This window comes from Pleurodeles waltl, chromosome 5 (genome assembly GCF_031143425.1).
Source record: "Pleurodeles waltl isolate 20211129_DDA chromosome 5, aPleWal1.hap1.20221129, whole genome shotgun sequence".
Lineage (NCBI taxonomy): Eukaryota > Metazoa > Chordata > Amphibia > Caudata > Salamandridae > Pleurodeles > Pleurodeles waltl.
The window spans coordinates 1,142,242,604-1,142,264,893 of record NC_090444.1 but is presented as its reverse complement, the minus strand read 5'-3'; the positions used below and the strand labels follow the sequence as shown (position 1 = coordinate 1,142,264,893).

At 43.6% G+C, this 22,290-nt stretch overlaps 1 protein-coding gene across 1 annotated transcript in view; it reads right to left on the bottom strand.

The window, feature by feature from the left end:
- RFX6 (regulatory factor X6) overlaps positions 1-22,290 on the bottom strand; it is a 337,979-nt gene that overhangs the window by 194,999 nt on the left and 120,690 nt on the right. The gene's annotated exons all lie outside the window — the stretch shown is intronic.

The following is a 22,290-nucleotide window of genomic DNA, read 5'->3' as shown; positions in this document are numbered from 1 at the left end:
GTTCAAATTATTTACAAAAAAGGGTAAAGTACATCAACTTCTGCAGGGAGGTTGCATTGCATTGGCACACTAAACATTATTTTAAGTCGTATGGCCATAGAAAAGCCCAGCTGGAACCTGGTCAGGAGTGATCTTTCCCAAACATTTCTAACCTGAAAGAGATAAGGTTAAATACTCTACCTCGTCTTTAAAATGATATCTGTCCTCAATAAAGGTTTCTCCAATTCCTTTGTTTATTTAGCTGCAGATGCAACTCTCAAAAACTCCTTCTTAAAAAGACCAGTCACCCTCTTAGTCAGCAAACGAGGTGACAAATAAAACTCTGGTCTTCCTAGAGCTTCTGCACTACTCCATGGAATTTTGTACCCCAAATCACAGGCAAAGCAATTGGAAATAATCTCCTGTTTAAAGTCAGTGTATGCGTTCCCTCAGAGAGAAATTCAAAGAAGAAGTGGTGCAAGTTTAAGATGGTCTTCTACATTCTTAAGCCTAATTCCTCGTGTAATCAAAAATAGAGGCTAACTGGACCAATCCCAAGCAAATGCCTACGAAAGCAATTCTCTTACTGTAGGTTTGAGCAGCTCTGGTTTCCCCAGACAGATGCCCTAAATGTCATAATCGGTAAGCATTTAGGTTTATATACCTTCAAAAAGGGCACAATTGGTTTGTAACCAACTCTAGGCACCACCCATAACAAAGCCCCCAGAGAGAGGGGTGCATGAGAGCAAAACTGCATCATTGCCGTAAAGTAAACCTGGAACTAATTTTGCTTTCACCTTAGGAAGATCCTTCCCCTCTGTAACTAAAAAAGAGTACAACCCATTGCTGTATAAAAACAATGGGGGTTAAAAAACAACCCTGACAGTCACCCATAGACAAATTAAAAGATTCAATGCACTCTCCCTCCTCACCATACCTAACTGATGCATTAATCCCAGCATGCAAAGCCTCTAAGAAATCAGCAATCGAATGAAGAAGACTTAAATTAATTAAAATGCACCAGAGCTTGGAGGAAGTAATCCAATCAAAAGTATTACTGAGACCCACAGAAGCAGGATATTAGTGAGCCCTTTTTGGCGATCATGCACTTCCCTATTAGAAGGTGTAAAATCAGGCACTGTTCTTGAGTCCCAAGACCTTCTCTGAACCAATACTGCACAAAACTAAGAATATTACTATGTTTAATCCAGTCCTGCATCCTAAGTGAGACTGTACGCCACACAAACTATAAACTGATTTCCGAGAAGCAGGGATTTTCTGGCAAAGTGCAGCATTAGGAAAATTGGTAGTGATGGGTGCCCACAAAGGAAAATTCACTTTATAAAGATTCATTTGTACCCTATCAGGGCCTGCTGCTTTTTTTGATGGGCTATCTAGCCTTAATATCAAATCTGATCACCAAAGGAAACCATGGAGCTACACCCAATCATTTGTACATTCAATCATTTATAGAAGTACTAATGTTCCATTTATCCAAAATTTCCTAGTATCCTTCACTTTACATGCACGAATGAGATTCTCCCACATTTCAGCCTTAATCCCTGCCTTCCTGTTGCTAATTGATTCTTAATAATTCCGCCTGACAGCTGCAACCTGCATCTCATCTCTGGGTCTACAATTAAGGGCTAAATGTAACCTTTTGTTCGCAGTTCTGCATGTACTGTCAACCCCTCCTGTACATGGGCTCCTTGCAAGCCAAGTCTGTGGCTACTATTAATATGTTCTCTAATGTGATTATTCAATCTCCCAAAGGCTAATATAATTTCAGATGGCAGGGGGTTAACTGCCAGCAAGCAATCAGTGATTATGGGTAAATTGAACCCCACCACGGCAGTCAAGGCAGATGGAATATAAACTCTTTGTCAACTCACCCTAAATCCATCATCCTTTATTCCCAGGTCTGTCGGTCCCAGGGAGTGGTGCGTTCACTTACTGTCTGGAAGATCAAGTACCAGTTTTAGAGGATTATGGCCACTATGCTCATTGACACACATTCCCCAGGAAAGAACAAACTGGCCCAGATGTTCAGTGGTTTAGATATAGTCAATTACCGTGCCTTGACCACAGCCACAAAAGTGTGTATCTGCTTAAAAAGGTCCCACAAAATTACAGCAGTGTTGACTAACCCAAAGTTTGGAAGAGCCTGCAGGAGTTTCCACCCTCTATGATCAACAGCTTGAGTATATATGTGATCATCCTTGACCACAAATGGATCAATCAGAGTAGCTTTGGGGCCTATTTTAGCATTAAATCACCTCCTACTATGATATGAAATGCATTAGATACTCCAACTAATCTATGTTTTAAAATAGTCAGAACATAGAATAGAATATGAATCTGACAACCTAACTCACAAACTGGATTAAAGAAATTATCAATACATTTTATTAGTAAATATAACCCACAAAATTCCAGGCTATTCGGACATCCCTAAAAACCTTTGAAATTTGATTCACTGTCACCAACTCACCCCGTGTTCTATGCCTGTGTGTGGCAATAGCAGGGACAGAAAAACTCTCATAGCCAATCCAGATGATATCTTATAGTGTCCAAGTTTCTTGCAGCATCACTATATCCAATCTGGAGATGTACTCAATCCAGTTCTGATCTTGAAACTTAGACTGATAACCAGCAACATTCCAAAAAACTAGCAGAAACCAGGGACAGAGACCTTTCTGGGCCATAACAGGGTTTAGTCCGATTCTCCTGACCTTTGCCGAATTACAAATAAATAATGGTAAGACATTATCCTTCAAGCCTGGTAGTACAGCTAACCTGTTGGTAACTGCGATGAGAGATCACCCATCATCCTCCTGGGCATTAGGCAAAAATTGCTGGGGTGCAGACTTTACCCTAGGTTGTAAATGTCAATGCAAGAACCTCAACAGAACAAGATTTATACTCCTATACAGCTGGTATTTGTCTGTAGGAGAAAATCAGGTGATGAGCTAGGCTTGAATGACGAGAATTGATAACAATACAATTTCCCTTTCAACTGTTTGGCCAGAGAGCCAATGCCTCCAACACTCCAGACAAATAAGATATAATTATATTCCATGAAATGTCAGTATTTTGACTTAACCAGAACCAGACCTTATTTTTGAGCTGGCTAGTGGATTCTTCAACAGAAGGCAGAGGCGGCACATTTGTTAAAAAAGCAATGTATGAACAGCATTCAGGGGACGGTTTATACAAGAATAACTCACCTTATGAGATCCTGAGTCTACCTGTTTGTTCTCTGCGCTAGTACATAGACCTTCAGGGTTCCCATGTGAGCATGGTCTTCCTGCTTGAGGCATCTAGTAGTCGGGGGAAACCTCTTAATAAACAGAAGACACAAAGGATATAACATTGATGGGGCCAGAATACACTATTGGGGAGTCCCGGTCTCAGTGACTACACCATTTACTAGCTCAGTTGACAGTGTTATTTTGGTCTAACTTCTTCTTTATATGATCTAATAAAATCTAGAACAGTTAACTTCATACTCTTCAGCCTCTCCACCGAAAGTGTTATTCTAGCCTCAATTATCACCATAAATTGAACTAGTAACTGGTCCTGAATATGTTTAATGCTATCATTAAATGTGAGCCAAGAGCTGTTATTATGCACTCCTCCTAAAGGTTTAATTCCAGGAAGATTTGCAGCTTGTTTTTTCAGAATACATGTCAATTTTGGCTCTCTTTTCCTTTTAGATAGTAGTCTGCCATTGCTTGTTTGTGAAGTAATTGAGTCATTAGGGCTCCTTCTCATCAGCAAACAAGCCAGACCCTCAGAATCAACCTCATGATTGCATCTTGAGGTCTGGGAACCCCATGCTATCTGACTGACTTGCAGGAGGAAAGAAGACAGTACCAAACAATTCCTACTTTCAAGGCAAGGGCACCTTTCCGTAAGGTCTATTTCTTTAGAGACCACCCTACCACTCAGGCCACAAAGGAGTCCAAGGTTGTACTATGGGACTGTTGGTTTCTCTTGTCCAGATCCATGGCCCACAACATCTTCCTCTTTCCCTTTTTGACTTTAGTTAGGTGTTAGATTCAAATAGGCTCCTGTGGGAAACAAATAACTCACCCACTGAGCTTCTAAAAAGGGCACATTCATCCTGTAGTGTAGTCATTTTAGTTATAGCTCCAGGCACGTTATTTTAGCATACTAGGCCTGCCACTGTGCACTTTAACCTAGATATATTTTATTCAGCTTTGTTTACTATTTTAACAATATCTACATTTGCGGTCTTGTTTTATTTCTCTCTATCCAGCTGTTTTTTGCTTAGGCCAGCACTACGTTCGTAAACAAGACATTCTTGTTCACTCTATGCTTCTCTCAAGGCTGCAGTGAGATAGGTTGCCGGTAAAACGTGGTAACACGTTGTCACTGACATTCATAGAAATATACATATCCTTACGTAGGGACATTTTCTCAGAACATCAGCTGTTTTATAAAAAAAAACACTTCTCTGTCCCATACACATTAGAGGGAGATTCCAGCCAGTTGATCACAACTGTATGCTGATTGCTGAATGCTTCACTACAACTGCTTATGCAGACATCAGGCCTTTGCTCAGGTATGGGGGATGATGTCTTCCCATTAAAACCTGAAGAGCAGAATTAGAGATTAACATGCTGTGCTCTAATATAACCTATAGGAGTTAGTCTATTGATACTAGTGACAACATGGTAGCATTATTTCTATGCTTTACTCTGCTTGTCACAATTGTAATCCTGTCATACTTTATCGTCCTGGTTATTGCAGTACATGCTTTATTATCAAATATGCAGTTGCTTCATTAAAACCTTATTGAATCATACACTGCCTCTTTTCATCATTGTATATGTAAGACCAATGTAATTGAAAGAAACGGATGAGATCTGAGTGACCACGATTTCCCTGAGGAATCAATTGTGTCATGCGCTCGGCTGCCCAATCATCCCTGCTCTTGTGCAGAGATGAGGCACTGCTAGTTAGCCGGAGCAAAACACGGATTGGGGCGACAGGTGCCACCTGTAGTGGGTTAGATTCAGTCTCCCACACTGCAGGTGATCTGCCGCTCAAATCCAGTAGTCTCATTAGAATAATGAGAGCCTACGCAACAATCCCCTAACCAAACTGAGGGAATTTGCAACTATAGCCACCAACCAATGAAGATCCACAGGTAAGAGAAATATCAATAGGGAATATAGTTGCTCATCTAATTGAGTTATCAATCCATGGTCCAAGAGAAATGGTCCAGCCCAGCCTCTTCTGGGCGATAACAGGCAAAGACCAGCCAGCTCTTGGCCTGGTCTTCGTCCGTGCACGTACACGGGGCGTCCCATGCACAGAGGCTGACCTACCGCTGAACAGTGCAGTAGTGCATTGGAGCCCCTCCTCTTGGGCTCAATGGAAGATTCTGGATATTGCAGTCCCCCCACTGCAGCACAACAACAACAACAGAGCACATCCCTTCACTTCTGGTGTTTCTAAGCTCTGTAAACAGCAGATGTCTCTATTACCCACTTTATAGACTTTACTAGGATGGAAGGTTGGGTCTTGCTTTCTTGCTACCAGAAGATCTCCCCATGCAATGAACATCTCTATGAGCCAAGCTCCAAGCTTTTGTTGTCCATGAAAGTAAAATAACCCACACATTGATCCAAAGTAAGGGCCTGATTTAGAAATGTATGTAAGGGTTACTCCATCACAACGTTGGTGCAAATTCTTACATAGGATTTACAAAGCCTGTCAAGGGCTGATTTGCACAACCTTGCATGGCTTTGTAATGAAATGTAACCCACCGCAATGGCTTGAGCTACTTTGTGTTACATTTCCTTGTGGTAGGCATACCATGGTTGGAGCACGGGCCTTCCTTTGCATCCACTAATGGATTTTGACTCAATCCCAGGTTTACAAAGGTAAGTATACCTGCAATTGTGCCAAAATGCTGCTCCTCCCTGACCTATGTGTAGCGAGGAGAAATATCTTTATTTCTCCTGGTGACTTCCTCCTTCTACATGTGCTGCATTCCCCAGCACACATGGAAAAAAGAATATGCCTATAAGGATTGTGTTTGTGCAAGAAAGTGTCCCTTCCTGCAGAAAAACAATAGTGCCTGTAACACAGGCACCCTGGCAAGATAGCACATCTTTGTAAATATAGTGCATTTCTGCTATCTCTCTTCACACAATGCAGCTCAGCAAATTGCCTTTCTGCACTGCGTTGCATAAATCTTACTAAATCTGACCCCCCTGTTACTGCATAACTCATCATAATTTGTTTCTAATTGCATTGTTTATGTCTGTATTTCTACATACAGTCCAAATGTGCTGGTGTTTATCACTTTTACAGGATTACCAGGAGTTAATGTGACTCAGGAGGGTGCTCTTCTCACAACGTATCCCCTACCAACACAATGTCTCCAGAACATAGCCCACTAACATGTACTTAGATGCATGTACACAAACCCACACACACATCCTCACACACTCATATCCACGCATGCACACATTTTTTATTTCAAGATGTTCATATGAAAAAAATACAACACAGTATCTCACACGCAACCAATACATGGCATTTTTAGTGACCATGCTCACAGGCCAAACTCACAAACAAGCCTTTTTCAAAGCAAAATATCAAAACAGGTGGGATCTCTTAATATTTGTTTTCTTTAGGAGGACACTCAAAGCACGCACACACAAGGTTGCTCTGTTTAGCCTCTGTCATTTAACTGAAAGTTTCCTGGTTTCATCAGATTTGAAAATGTAAGTACTTCATATCCATACGTGCGCTCCAGATCTAGAAAGCCATGTCCATCAATATTCACACAATTTCTGATCCAGCATTTCACAAGAAACTAACTGTCTGGCTCTGTTCCTTTTAGTACAGTAGCAACATGCTATTTCAGCACCAACATGAAGAATTTAGAGGCAAATGTATGGAAAGTGGTGCTGCGAGTGCAGGTGACTTAACAAATCAGAAAGCTTCTGAAAAATCTTGGGGCCTGATTTAGATCTCGGCAGACAGGTTACTGCATCACAACGGTGATGGATGTCCTGTCCCTGAATTATAAATCCCATTATTTCCCACTAGATTTATATTTCGGCTGACAAAATATCTGTTACTGTTGTGATGGAGTGGCCTGTCTGCTGAGTAACCCATCTGCTGAGATATAAATCAGGCCCTTGGTGTTGATACCAGATATATTAGCAAATTTGAAAAAATCCTTTTGAAGTGTATGCCGTAAGGTTTCACATGCACTTTTGTGTTCAAATGAAGCCAATTGGTGCATTTTGGAACAACTAAGCCCAGACATTAATTCAAATGTTCTTGTACTAGAGTTCAATGTTGAAGGTTGACAGCCTGCAATAGGTCACTTGAGGTCACAAAGACATACTCCTGGATTATGAATATTTAATGACATGCAAATACACCTTTGAAACCCAGATATACCAGATGCTGCCTGGGAGGAAGAGGGAGCTTCCTTACAGGATTCACAGGGTACTATCTCCCTAACATCACAAATACATCCAATCTTATCCTGTATCGATTATCACCTTTGCTACCATTTGTGGAGCATGCCTACTTGGCCTATGGATAGACAAACTAGTTATTTATTTTTAAGACCTCACCTACTCTATTAGTGGCATGCTTCATCATCAGGTCTCATCCTGGTTTGTAAACCAGGATGGACTCAAACATATTTCAGAGAGCACTCTGATGTTGTCTAATGGGGATCTTAATATACAAATACCTTAAAATGCACCAGATTTCCTTTATTTTGGCCAACCTACGTATGGTTAAAATAATCAAATGGATGTATGATGGGAACCTATGGCTGAACACTCTTTAAAGTGTTGACATGTTTAAGCCTACAGTACTGACCTAGGCTTTCATCAGAACAGACATATTTCTCTGTAGTCAGGCTATTGATGTGTCCTTTCACCAACAGTCAAGGCACATTTCTAAGGACAAAACATGACACATAAACAGAAAAATTCAGGTTTACTTTGTCAGACTTAGAGTCCACCTGGAAAAAAAACAGACAATGTGTAAAGTGGGCAAGGATCTTAAAAAATAAACGGGTTTGTCTATCCATAGGCTGCACCACCATGCTTCACAAAAGGTAGATTAGGCAAGAAACAGGTACAGGACAACATTGTGTGTATTAAAATCATACTTCTTGATCTCATAACTGAATCAAGCATGTATTTGTAGGGAACAGTGCATACTTACACAGTTACCTTGCAATGAGAAAGTTATTATTATTTTATACATCCCAGTGCCAGCCTTTACCCAAAGATGTCAGTTAAACAGCTGAAAAGTGTTGGTGGGAAAAGCTTTCATTAATAAGAACCACAGTTACTTTGGAAGCATTATATGCTGCCCTTTTTCAGGTTGTCTGTGTCATTACAGAAGAGGATGATCAAAATGTACATGAACCTTGCTAGTGCTCTAGTAGGAGGAGTTCATCCTAACCTGCTTGCCCAAAACTCATCTGAATGGAAATGTAAGTGACCTTAGACCAGTTTTGTCTCACTAGGCATCAATAGTGTTGTGCATGTTGAGCACAAATGACACTGTGTGCAAGGGAGCCCCATCTGTTGTCAAGGACTGAACAAAGTGAACATTTACTTAGCGCCCCTCCTGCCTTAGGGACAGGTGATGAACCCTAATTGCCATGATGCCATCCCACACAGTACTATACACATGAAAGATGCCAAGCACCTCCTTCAAATGGTCCCTTTTATAAAGAAGGAAAGAGTCACAAACGGGTGATAAAAGCTCATGGGCAAATTGGTTTAATTGTAACTGATAATTGGTGTTGAGGTTGAAAGACAAGATACTAAACCCACCCTGAAATCAGGGTTGAGAAAAAGCCCAACATGACATCTTACTGAAGAGAGAATCTCAATGTTATATTGGGTCACACTGTGCTAACGTTAAATCCAGATCCAATGAGAGCAATGTTTCCTTCCACATTTCTATGTGCCACTGCTAATCATTTAATGATAATATGTTGGTTAGATGTAAAAATGGGGAAATGGAAATTGAACAAGATAAAGAAACAGAAACACTGTATATCGTCACTAAACCTGGGAGTGCACCTGGGCTCATGTGGCACTGCAAGGGCATGGATTTTTAAAGATATTCTGACTTTCATTTCTGATCCTTATTATTGTACATGAAATACCTTTTGGCTATCTCTATATTTCCATCTTAATATGTCCTTGTGAAAATATGTGTCTTTCTATAGCTGGAAACACAATGTAAACTTTGTTTGAGGATTTAGGCGTGTTATAAGGTATGGCTGTGCATCCTTACCATGAATGACACTCACAAAAGGCTTGTTTGTACAACCTTTAGCTCAACTCTGTGTAGCTGTGGCTTCAAACATTAAGGCTTAACAAAGGAACTTAATGTAATGCATTTAACAGTACCAAAACAACAAAATAAGAATGTTGTGCAACTTGAAAGAAATGAGCCACAAATTTATCAAATAGATTGTATTTTTATGTATTTCAGAAACTTTGATGAGCAAAATCCATAGAGGGTTCCAGAGACACAGATGTTTAAAGATATTATCACTTTTTAAACCAACTGCAAAAAAGCATTGGTCAACAAAAAGTTTGGAAACTTTTCAAACGTTTGTATAAGTTACTGCATCTACTCTGGCCCGGTTTTGATGACCAAACCCGACAGTATGAAGGTCTGTGTCTGTGTGTGTGGGGGTGTGGGCAATGGGGTATTTTTGGACAGTTATCTGGCAAACAGAGCATTTTCTGTTCCAGTTCCTAACTTTGCAACACAACCACCACAGACTATAATGGAGTGATCGTAATGTTGGGGATACAGGATGAAAAGATGCACCAGTTTCTGTGTGGTTGAGGGGGTGCCTTTGTGTTGATTTCTCAGTCCTTGGGTGATGTGGGATGACTTTGACCACAGAGGTCAGGGTCCCACAAAGTCCTCTTTGAGACAGTAGAGGGACAGCTGCTGCTGGTCTTCTGGTCTTCAGATGCAGTGCTTTGAACTAACTCCTTTGGTGGAGGCTGGTGTCCCTCTTGGGTAACCGATCTGGACTCTGGCAACACACCCAGGTCTGGCTGACTCAGGTGCAACTTTTGGCCATCGAAGATCGGTCTCATGCGGCGCCCAAATGCAGGTAGCTGTCGATCTACTTCTGTGGCTACAAACTTGATGGCCTGGGCCTCTTCAGCTCTTTTGTCATGGAGCTGGTTCCAGGGATCAGCCAACTGATCCTTGGAATCACTACTTTGGTCTTTTGCTGGTGCACAACTTTCTCCTATGCCAGGAGCTGCAGGCACAGCCCCAACCTTGTTAGCCCAAAGTGCAGCAGGGGCAGCCCAGCAGACAGTGCACTCTCTCTTTGTGTGGTTCAAAGGGCAGTAGGGCAATTCTTCTTCAGCCATTGTTCCAGTTCCAGAGTAATTAAAGGGTTTAGGGTGACAGAGTTGCCATATTTATCCCACGAAAGTGTCTTGGGAGACCACATGATCACTAGCCAATAGTGTACCAGGTACCCTCCCTTGGGGTGATAAATTTCCAGCAATGTGTGGCATCTAGCAATCCCAGAGTGCTTTATTTTAGGCACTCTCAATATGTCTGAACCTCTCATCAACTGTGAGGAGCTTGGTAATCCATCCTAGAGTTGTGGTTACCCTGCGCCTACATGCCCATGGAAAGACCGGTTTGGGCAGTGGACTTCTCTATATATATGACCCTGTCTCCAGCCTGTCTACCTGAATAAAGGGGACCCCTCAGGAATGTTATCACCATTTACCCGTCAAAGGCAACTTCCCCTTTGAAGCTCGCCTTTAGGACTAATGCCCTCAATGGCTTCCTGCAATTGGAAAGTGACAGCTCCTCCTGCAGCGGGCTGCTATTGTTTCCAGGCCTGGGAGCTATTTACACTACTCCCCAGGCAGGCAGAAAGCTGCCTGTGGGCCAGTGCCCATGTGAGGCTACTGGACCAGCTAGGTCACAGAGTAGCATCTTTCTAAAAGTTGTATATTAAATTTGTGACATGAAATTAGACCTGGGCATCAGGTCAGGGTTAATGACAAAATTAATTTTATATCATAGCACCCAGTTAGGTAGTGTCATTCAGACGTTAGCCAGGCTGGGGTACCAGCCAACAACCTTGTGTTAGCCAATGGGGCTTGTAGGAAAGTACCCTCTTTTTGGCATGTTACCCCCAATTTCTGCCTGATGTCAGTGTGCTTGACTGTGTCACTGGGATCCTGCTAAGCAGAACCCCAGTGCTTATGCTCTCTCTCCTCTAAGGTTTGTTATTGCATACTGGTAACCCAGTATTTCATGCCAAATTGGCATACTGGTCACCCCTCATAAGTCCTTAGTATATGGCACTTAGGTACCCAGGGCATTGGGGTTCCAGGGGTTCTACAGGGCTGCCATTGCAGCCTGTGTGAAATGGTGCATGCACCCTTTCATAGCCATTTACCCTGGACCAGGTAACTTATAAGTCACCCATAGACCAGGCCTTCCAACCATGAAGGCTGGGGGCAGAGTACCTGTGTGTGAGGGCTCCGCTGCACTAGCAGAGATGCCCCCACGTCATCCAGGACCATTTTCCTGGACTTCGTGAGTGTGGGGATGCCATTTTAAGCGTGCACTGGACATAGGTTAAGACCTATGTCCAGCTTCACAATGGTATCTCCACATATGGCCATGTAAGGTGTCTAACATCTTGGAATTATACCCCAATGCTGATCCTAATAATGGTTGTATGATTCCATGCCCTCTGGGGGCTCCACAGTGGACCCCCAGTACTGCCATACCAGCCTTCTGAGGTTTACCAGGCAGCCCCAGCTGCTACCACCTCACAGACAGGTTTCTGCCCTCCTGTTGCTCAAGCAGCTCGGGCCCAGGAAGGCAGAACAAAGCATTTCCTTTGAGGGAGGGGTGTTTCACCTTCTCCCTTTGGAAATAGGTGTTACAGGCTTGGGAGGGGTAGTCTCCCAGAGCCTCTGGAAATGCTTTGAAGGGCACCGATGGTGCATTTGTTGCATAATCCAGTCTACATCAGTTCAGGGACCCCCAGTCCCTGCTCTGGTACGAAACTGGACAAAGGAAAGGGGAGTGACCACTTCCCTGTCTATCACCACTCCAGGGGTGGTGCCCGAGCTCCTCAAGAGTGTCCCTGGGTTTTGCCATCTTGGATTCCAATATGGTGGGGCACTCTGGGAGCATCTGAGTGGCCAGTGCCAGCAGGTGATGCCAGAACCCTCCCCTGATAAGTGCTTACCTGTTGAGCTGACCAATCCCCCTTTCAGGGCTAATTAGGGCCTCTCCTCTGGGTGTTTCCTCAGATTTGGATTGCAAGACTCCAGCAGGCATCCTCTGCATACTTTACTCCACCTTCTACCGACGAAACTGCATCTGGTCCCTCCAGGAACTCTACAAACTGCAACAAAGAAGCAAAGACGACTTCTGCAACATTGTAACTTCAGCTCCTGATAAGCAACTGCAACTGGTTCCAGGTCGTGCATCCTCCGAGGACTGCCTGTCTTCAGCATGCACCGGAAGAACGAAGGAATCTCCCTTGAAGTGAAGGAGTCACGTCCTTGCTACAGCAGGCACCCCTCTGCAGCGATGATGGTGTGTTGGGTCCCCTCTACTGACGAAGTGCATGGATCCAGCATCATGGGTGGTGGACTGAAGTGGTCCAGACGATCCTGAAGTCCAGCTGTCCAACTTTTGGTGGAGGTAAAAGCTTGCCTTCCCACGCAAGACAGTACCCTCATGCACCACAGGTTTTTCAGTTGCCAAGGTTTGTGTGCAACCTTCCACAAATGTCTTCATGCCCAGCACATCTCCGGTCCCCAGCACTCCTTCCTACAATGCACAGCTTCCTGAGTGGTTCTCCAGCGGTGTGAGATCCTTTTGTGTAGTGCTGCATGGGCCTCCATTTGCACCTTCTTTGTCCCGGTGCTGTGGGACTCCTGTGTGCGCTGACTTGTCTTCTGAGGGCTCTCTGAGTTGCTGAGAGCCCCCTCTGTCTCCTCTTCCTGGGTAGAGGCCACCAGGTCCCTCCTGGTCCTGGGCAGCACCAATTTCCTGCTAACCGAGAGCTTTCAGTGTGCCAAGGCTTGTTGGCAGAAACTAGCGACGCAAACCAGCCTGCAACTATCCATCTGGCATGGGACATAATCTGCACCAACCAGGAACCTGCATCCATCTTCTTTTTCACTGGTGGTTCTTCTTTTGCACCTTCATCCGAGTGAGCAGGAGCTTCTGTACTCCCTGAACACTTCAGTGCTTCTTGGATACTTGGTCTCCTTCTTCCACAGTTCTTCATGTCCAGGAATCCATCATTAGTGTCTTGTAGTCTCTTCTGGTTCTTGCAAGATCTTCTATCACGTGTTCTTGTGTGTACTAGGAAACTTACTGTGATTTACACCTGCTTTCCTGGGCTCTGGGTTGGGTTCTATTACTTACCTTTGGCGTTTTCTTACACTCCTAGCACCCCTCCACACACTACACTTGCCTAGGTGGGAAATCGACTTTCGCATTCCACTATTTTAGTATATGGTTTGTGTTCCCCCAGGCCCATTTCTAACTTTTGTGATTTTCAGTATTTGCACTGTTACTGCAAATGCTATTACCGCATTCTAGTGTATATACTGTGTATATTACTTACCTCCTAAGGGAGTATAGTCTGTAAGGTATTTTTGGCATTTGTGTTACCAAAATAAATTACCTTTATTTTTATAACACTGAGTATTTTCTTTCATGTGTGTGAGTACTGTGTGACTACAGGTATTGCATGAGCTTTGCATGTCTCTTAGTTAGGCCTGGCTGCTCATCCACACTACCCTTAGAGAACCTGGCTTCTAGACATGGACTACAGCTCACTAAGGGATAACTGGACCTGGTACAAGGTGTAAGTACCTTTGGTACCCACTACAAACCAGGCCAGCCTCCTACAGGACTACTAAATTTTCCTCAGCAAAATGAAAACTTGAGGGGTTTTGCTGCTAAGACATAGATAAGAAATATATGTCCTACTTAACAATTTATAGCTCCCACCCTTAGGCCTTCCTTAGGGAAGGCTTATATATATGGTTAAGGGAAGTGGTGGCTTTGCCACTAGTTTGAAATGGTGGCAAAGTTGAACTAGCAGTGTGATCACTGCTCTTCCAGTCTGCAGTGGCAGGGTGTGAACTCTTTTGTACTTTGTCACACTCAGAATGGCACAATCAGTGCTGCAGCCCTGGGTGGACACTCTGTCTTACATGCCCTTGGTCCCTGGGTACGAAATACTAGGGACGTATAAGTAAGTGAGTGATTGAGTATAGCCAATTGGACATACGCTTTGAAAGGGAATAGAAGAACACTGGCACTGAGGTCTGCCTAACAGGTCTCAGTGCACTCTCAGGGTAGAAAAAAACAACAGCATAAGTCTGAAATTGTGGGGGTGAACATGCAAACAGAGGCATTTCCTTATACTTTGTAAAATATGCAAATAGTATTCTGTGCTATAACTCATTTCCCACTATATATAACTATCTTCACTAATATGTGAATATGTTCTAAAGTTTGAACTAATTTCAGCAGGACAGGTTCATAAAGAGAGCATATGCACATTTGCAGTTTACTATTCTAATAATAAGCAACAACCTCTCTATCTACTTTGGTACATTCATAACATTCATATATCCTGAGAAATTTTATTGAGGTCTGTGCTTAGGTGAGAATTAGTTTCACTCCTTTCCTGAAAATAAAAAGTGCAAATACGAGTTTACAATTTTCAACGAATGACTCCTCAAAGTAGTGTCCAAAATAATTAAAATGTACATTCCAATCCTCAGTCACAGGCATGATCCTAGAATCCTTTTTGGTATCAAGGTTAGACTTTTTGCACCGTTTGCTACACTCTTTGCGGTGTCCTGGCTGCAGCAACTATGTTTCTCAATTGTCTAGCAAGGACCTACTGGACCACTTATGTTAAGTAACATGAGCGTAGTAGTGGCAGCATACTGTTTTAAAAAAAAGAGATCAGTAGAGTGAGCAGGCCTTTTTACCTGTGTCACTGGATAAGGCAAACTGACTCACTGATGTGAATTTCCGCTGATGAGTACCTGTTGGAAATGATCCCTTCCTCAGGGTTATCCCTCATTTTTTGCCTTTCTCCTCCTGTTTTTCTGACCCTCTTTTTGTTGGCTTTAGGACTCTGGAAACGTTACCACTGCTAATAATTGCTAATGTGCATTTGCTCTCTCCCTTATAACTTGGTATAATTGGCTTACACCTGCTTGACTTATTTAATTTACTTGTAAGACCCTTATAATGTACAGGCCATGCAACCAAGGCCTGTAAATTAAATGCTACTAGTGGGCCTGCAGCACAGATTACGCCACCTACAGAAGTAACCTTTCAAACTTGTCTCAGGCCTGCCACTGCAGGGCCTGAATGTGCAGTTTACTGCCACACTGACTTGGCAAGTCAAACCACTTGCCAAGGGCTCAACTCCCTTTTGACTACACCTGAGTCACCCCTAAGGTAGGCCCTAGATAGCCCTATGTGGATGTTGTGTATGGAAAATGTAGGACATATATTTGTATGTACTACATATACTAGCAGTTACAAAGAGCCTATTTCATTTTTCACTGTTGTGAGTCCTGTGGTAATGAGAAATCCTGCTTACTGTTGTGAGTGGATTTTACATTATTATTTTAGCAATGCCGCTCTTACAAAGTAGACATTTCTCTATGCTTACAACTATGGTGCTTTGCAGCATGACTGCAATCCACATCTAGGGCAGGGTGACAGCTCTACTTTGTGCATACTCACCAGACAGCCATCCACCAAGGACGGTTAAGTGTGACAGGGTTACATCTGCATACTGATATTCTTCTTGGGCTGGGAGAGAGGGGTTGGGGTGCACTTCACACTTGTATAGGCTGTGTCATGCTCTCACACAAAGGACTTGTTTTCTCCTACTGATGTCTGAAGACAGGGTACAGGAGAAGATAAATCCTTAGAACTGGTCAGATCTGGCTGGAACCTTTTCCCACGTTCTAGAGCCTGGGCATTTTGAGTATATGTAGAGGGGCTGTAACCCCATGTTTTTAGAGCACTTTTGGAACTGGGACTGGAGCTCTGCTAGAAGGACTGCTGAACTGCACAAAAGGACTCAGCTGGACTGCTTTTCCTTTGTTTTCCTGCTACCTGTTGCTGCTGGGTAGCATAAAGGACTCGCTGGAGGGTTTTTCTGCATGTGCCTTGCTGCCAGCTGCACCCTGACATTGGACTGCCAAAGCACTTTGGCGCTCTCAGGGGAGATCACCACTGGAAGCAGTAATCCTGATGTGCTGGCCTGCCTGCTTTGCCCCCAACTGCACGTGTTCTCCAAGGGATAGGTGGGGAACTTCTGCTCCCTCAGAGTCCCTGCATTAGTAAGATTCTAAGAGGCTCTGGAGCTGACCAATTTAGCCTTCTTCAGCAGCGTGTTGTGAGCACTTTTTAACTTCCAGCACATGAGGAGCTCCATACCCCTGTGTTCTCACATTAGTGCATGGTAAGCACTTTTTAAGGTTCCTTCCATATCGATCTCTAGTATGTAGTGAGCACTGCATTGACCCCAGCATATGTGGACTGCTTTTTCTGGAATGTGAGAAGTGCAGATTGAGTGCTTCCTAACCTCACCAAGCTGCGCCTAAGTGCCATGGAGAAACCTAGTCGTGGAAAACCGGAGTCAGAGCGCACAGAACAATGGAAGGAACTGCTGACACTCTCCTGTGGCACCCAGGGAAACCTTTTTGCTCTGCCCTGCACTCAGGTCAGGAGAGACCTCTGAGGCACCTGACCTGTGGTGAGCTGCACGGTGTAGTTGGGTGCTGCTCCATGATCCTTTGCAGATGGACAGCCTCCCACAAGACTGAATCCCCAAGGTCATTGGCAGTTGCACTCCAACTTCGCATGTCTGGCGAGGTCTGCAGAGTGTGCCAAAGTTGGCCAAGTGAACGAGGCCCACTAACATCACTGTACTCGGCCACAGCTCCTGCAGCTCCCTCAGCCATGATACGTGTTCATGGGCGGTGGCCCCTGTACCAGTTCCTAATGTGGGGAAGGACCCAGTGAGACCTCCTCGACATCATCCACTGTGTGGGTGTCCTCCCCTCACTGGGGTGGGCCTTGGAGGCACCTACATGATGGTGGGATCCCTGCATCCTCTTATGAGTTCTGGATGGTTATGAGTAACGATTCAAAAGGATTACCTCTCAGGCTCTGGATATGCACTGGGAAATAACCTTGGTGGGTCTTCATTCGCGATTACTTTAAGGTATGCAGTAGGCAGTCAGGAGTTCCTGCAGCATACCACTTGTCCCTTTTTAACAGTTTATACTTAAAATGCGTGCATGTGGGCTGTACCCTATATCCTGAGGGGAAATGTTTTGTGATCCAAACCGGTATTCCAAACAGTGATATCTCAGGATTTATACTTTTGTAAGTCCTGCCCTGAAATAATAGTGTCTGCCATGTTTGATGCTTACCTTGTCAGGATAACAAATACTACATAGCAGACACAGTATCTATGATACCTGTTGGTTTATGTATTCTTTGCCACATCTTAACTGTTGTGTCGCATGCCATGGCACTGTGATGCATGGCATCATTAATCTTGTCTAACCAAACTAAGGAGTACTGACTCAGGATTTGTATAAGGCACATAGTGCTTATGAATATTGTTGTTTTAATTTATGTTTTATACAATATACTATGGGGCATATTTATAATCCCTTAGCGCCACCTTGCGCCACATTAGCCTCATTATTTTTTACATTAATGTGGCCCAACAAATCCAAATCCCTGCCTCATATTTACAGAGTGGTGCAATGCATGTATTGCGCTACTCTGTCACCCTTTGCGATACATTATGCCTGTGTCAGGCATAATGTATGTAAAGGGTGCGTTCCCCTTTTAGGGGAGCTGAATAAAAGACGCAAGGAAATCTATGAGATTTCCTTGCACCATTTTTTATGGCACTTTCAACACCTGCTCAGAGCAGGCGTTAAAAGGGGGCTTTCATTATTTACAATGGGTCCCTATGTACTGTGTAGGAGTGGAGCCAACATTTTGGCACTACTCCTGCAGACTACATCAATAGCTTCATGAAAAAAGATGCTATTGCCCCCTACCCTTCGCCATGTTGCCCGTATTTTAAATACAGTTCACACATGGTGGTGGTAGGGGGGGCGCTAATGGGTGCAGGGAAAGTGGCGCTGCAATCGGTGAAGCAAAACATTCCATAAATCTGCCCCTATATGTTTATATATAACCTGGGTGGAGTCTCTTCTGTAGTGTATTTTGTTGCGTGACTGGTATGAGTGTGTTGTTCAAACGCTTTACACAAGACCTCTGTTGATATGCCTGACTGCTCTGTGTCTAGCTACCAGGGGTGAGCACAGGTTATCTTTAGTGTGTTACCTACTTGCCCTGACTAGAGTGGTGGGTTCTGCCTGACTTAGGTGCATACCCTAGCCAACCAGAAACCCCATTTCTAACAGTACTTAACTCTCCCTTGGCCAACATCATGTTAGTATGTGGCACTGTGCAAAGCATGTATGATTGCATGTGCATGCAATTATGTGCATGTGCCTATGTGTGGAACACTACATGGAGGCTTGTGGTTTCCATATTGGAACCCAAGTGCCTCAAAAAAGCATGTGAAGGTGGAAGAGCCATCCCAAACATATTTGTGGATTGCTTGCATTCCCGAGATCTGGATGTGACACACACACTACAGGAGGGGAGAGCCTGGCTCTCCTATGCACTTCAAAACTGTTCTTAGATTCTGAAAAAGTTGCTAGTCAGAGCAGGGCACAACTTATAAGAAAGAGATGGGGATCATAAAAGAATCATAAGGAACAGGATTGATGCTCTTTCTAGATTTTTATATGCACATATTAGTGAGGTTGACATCAAAATGTGATCCTTCAGTTACTCCTATGGTCTGCATTGTGGGGTTATCAGGACTGGAGTCACTGCTGCTATGACAGACTGCTTCCTGAACAAAGGAAAAGACAGAGGATTGGATGCCTGAAAGCGGGCAAACCAACAACACAAACTGCAAAGAATAAGGACCTGATTTAAGTGTTGGCCCATCCTCTGGCAGAAAGATATAATAATTTACTACGAAGTCCTGGCATTGGTGCCAACGGCCAAATTTTGAAATGTCCATCAGCGCAGCGGACATTTAAAGCACTAACAGGAACTGCCATCCAGGCAGTTCCTGTTATGCTTTTAACTTTGCCTGACAGATCCATCAAACATGATGGAGCCTGAATGGAAAAAGTTTTTTTTTTTTAAAGAAAACCCCAACGTGAAATTTCTTTATCAAAATAAAAAAAGGTAGTACCCCTCTCTCCATGGGAGTTTCCACTTTACAATGCTCCTTACCGCAAGGTTTTTACTGGTGGTGATGGAAGTTGAAAAATGTCCATATGTTCATTCATCTAAATTAGGTTGGTAGACATATAGCAAAATGCTTGACCACGGTGGAGATGGAGTAGTCTCCGTCATTGTGAAACCATGGTCTGTCTGCATTTAAACCGGGCAGGCGTCCATAGTCTTGGCATAGAGAGAACTTGATTGCAATGTAGTTTCTGCTCCACCAATAATTAAATCAGGCCCTAACAAACTAAGGGGCATATTTAAGAGCCCCTAGAGCCACCAGAGCATCACTTTTAGTGACGCTCTGGTGGCGCTATGCACTGCACTGTATGTACAAGGTGCAGTTAAGCCACTTTTTGTGGCTTAACGCCGCCTTGTCAATACAGCCCCTTCACACGCAGCACTTTGCATGGAAGGGGCGTGCAATAGGTGTTGCTGTGGTGTGCAACAGCAACACCCATTGCATTTTGACACTGGCCCAGATTTACGAGTTTTTGTAAACCTGAGGCAGTGCCGAAATCGAACACCACCCCAGGGTTGGCGTTAGTATGGTGCAACAAGGGGAAAGGCTTTCAATTCATTTTGCATTCTGCAGCACATATAGAAAGAGAAAATCACCATTTAAGATTGTTTTTGTGCAGGAAGGTGTTCCTTCCTGCACAAAAACAATTTCCCCCTCAACGCAGCCATCCTTGCACTATGATGCAAGGGTTACTGCGTGGGTGCACATCAGCATATTTAGGGCCGGCTCAGGGGGAGACACAGGGGTGCGCCGGATTCTAGTAAATTCAGCGCATCCTTAAGTTTTGAAAGTGACGGTGCTCGACGCTGCCAAATTTGGCGCACTGTCGTGCACCGTCATTCTCTCTTGAATCTGGCCATGAGGAGCATATTTCAGAGCCCTCTAGCTCCATTCCAACACCCCATTTTATGCTAATGTGGCATTAGAAGGCATGCATTGTGCCACTTTGTAACCCATTGCCCTACATTATGCCTGCACCAGTCACAATGTATGCAAAGGGGGCGCTCCCCTGCTAGAGGGGCCAAAAAAATGGAGCAAGGTAATCTAAGAGATTTGCTTGTGCCATTTTTTTCGGCACTGTTAACGCCTCCCTGGAGCAGGCATTAAAAGGAGGCTTCCATTGGTTACAATGGCCTCTGGGTGCTTTGCAGGATTAGTGTCAGAATTTTTTACGCTAATCCTGCAAAGCGCTGGACTAGCGTAAAAAATTCTGACGCTAGTCCCCTAACCACCGCCATGGTGTGCCATATTTTAAATATGGCAGACAAATGGTGGTGTTAAGGGGGCACTAAGTGGTGCAAGAAATATTCCCCTAAATCATATGTGTGTCTGGAAACAGAGCATTACAAGCATTTGCAATGAAATAGGCCTCGCATTCACTTGAGTTAGAGCTAACTGGACTTGCCACATAAATTGATCAAACATGGCTCAACAATGTCATCTTTTCCTGCCATATAATTTCAGTGGTCCTGCATATAACTAAGGCACTTCCATTTACCTTCTTCCTCTAACTACAGCAAAAAATTAAAATGTTGCCATTTAGCATCCTAATTTAAATCTGCCATGCTAATTCCAATAGAATACCACTTTCACCACCCCACCATCAGAGTTGCTGGCTGGCTTCCCCAAAAAAAGACACAAGACAGCCACAGAGGAGAAATAAACTAGGAGGGTCACTCAAACATATCAAGAGTGTTCAAACTGTCAAAATTATCGTACAAACATTTATCAGAAATAAACGTTTGGCATTAGACTGTAAGGCTCAAAACAGCCCCTAGAAAGCACCATAACAAAAATATCATTTGTAAGAAACATGGTCATGTTACCATATTGTTAGCCCCTAGAGAGGATATCCCCCATGCAAAAAAAAGGAAACTGAGAAAGTATTGCAGTGTAACCATATACATAGCCACAGGATGGTGTTTCAGCGCAGGCCTACTGTAATGATATTACAAACAAGACCTTTAAAACAAAACTTCTCCCAGCTGTAAAACAAACATTGTAGCAATGTGAAACCTTAAAAGGCACTCAATGGTGGGAGGGATTATTATTTTGGGGTCCCCACTAACCTAGTGTGGAGACCCAGAGATAATATAGACAGAAAGAGAGTTTTGCAGGTGGTCCCATTGTCCTAGGACTACCACAGGCTGAGATATGAGCAAAAATGTTTTGTAAAAGTAATGCCCTGCAAAGCATTATGGGGTCAGTTTTCGTGCTGCAAATATTATAGTATGTTGACCGCAATGCTCAGAACAGCCCCTAGCGAATACCACAATAAAAATAGCATTTGGAAGAAACATGGGGGCATATTTAGGAGGTCTTAGTGCCATTCCAACACCACATTAGTGTAATTTTGTTACACTAATGTGGCATTGGAAGGCCAAAATGTTGTGCCATATTTACAAAGTGGTGCAATGCATGAATTGCACCAATTTGAAACCCTTTGCGCTACATTATGCCTACATAATATATGCAAAGGGGGTGTTTCCCCATTAGGGGGCCTCCTCAGAGCAGGTGTTAAAAGGAGGCTTCCATTGCTTACAATGGGCCACTGGCTGCTTTGCAGGATTAGCGTCAAAAATTTTTAATCTAATCCTGCAAAGTGGCAGACTAGCATCAAAAATTCAGACGCTAGTCCCCTAACTACTGCCATGGTGTGCCGTATTTTAAATATGGTGGTGTTAGAGAAGCACTAAGGAATACAAGAAAAGTAGCGCTGCACTGTGTGCAGTACCACTTTTCTTAAATCAGCATAACCACATGAAAAAACAAAGGAAGAAAAAAATACAGCTTACTCAAACATTTAGCCCCCAGCGAGCAAAGTGCATTGCACATTTTCAAGGGTAGCA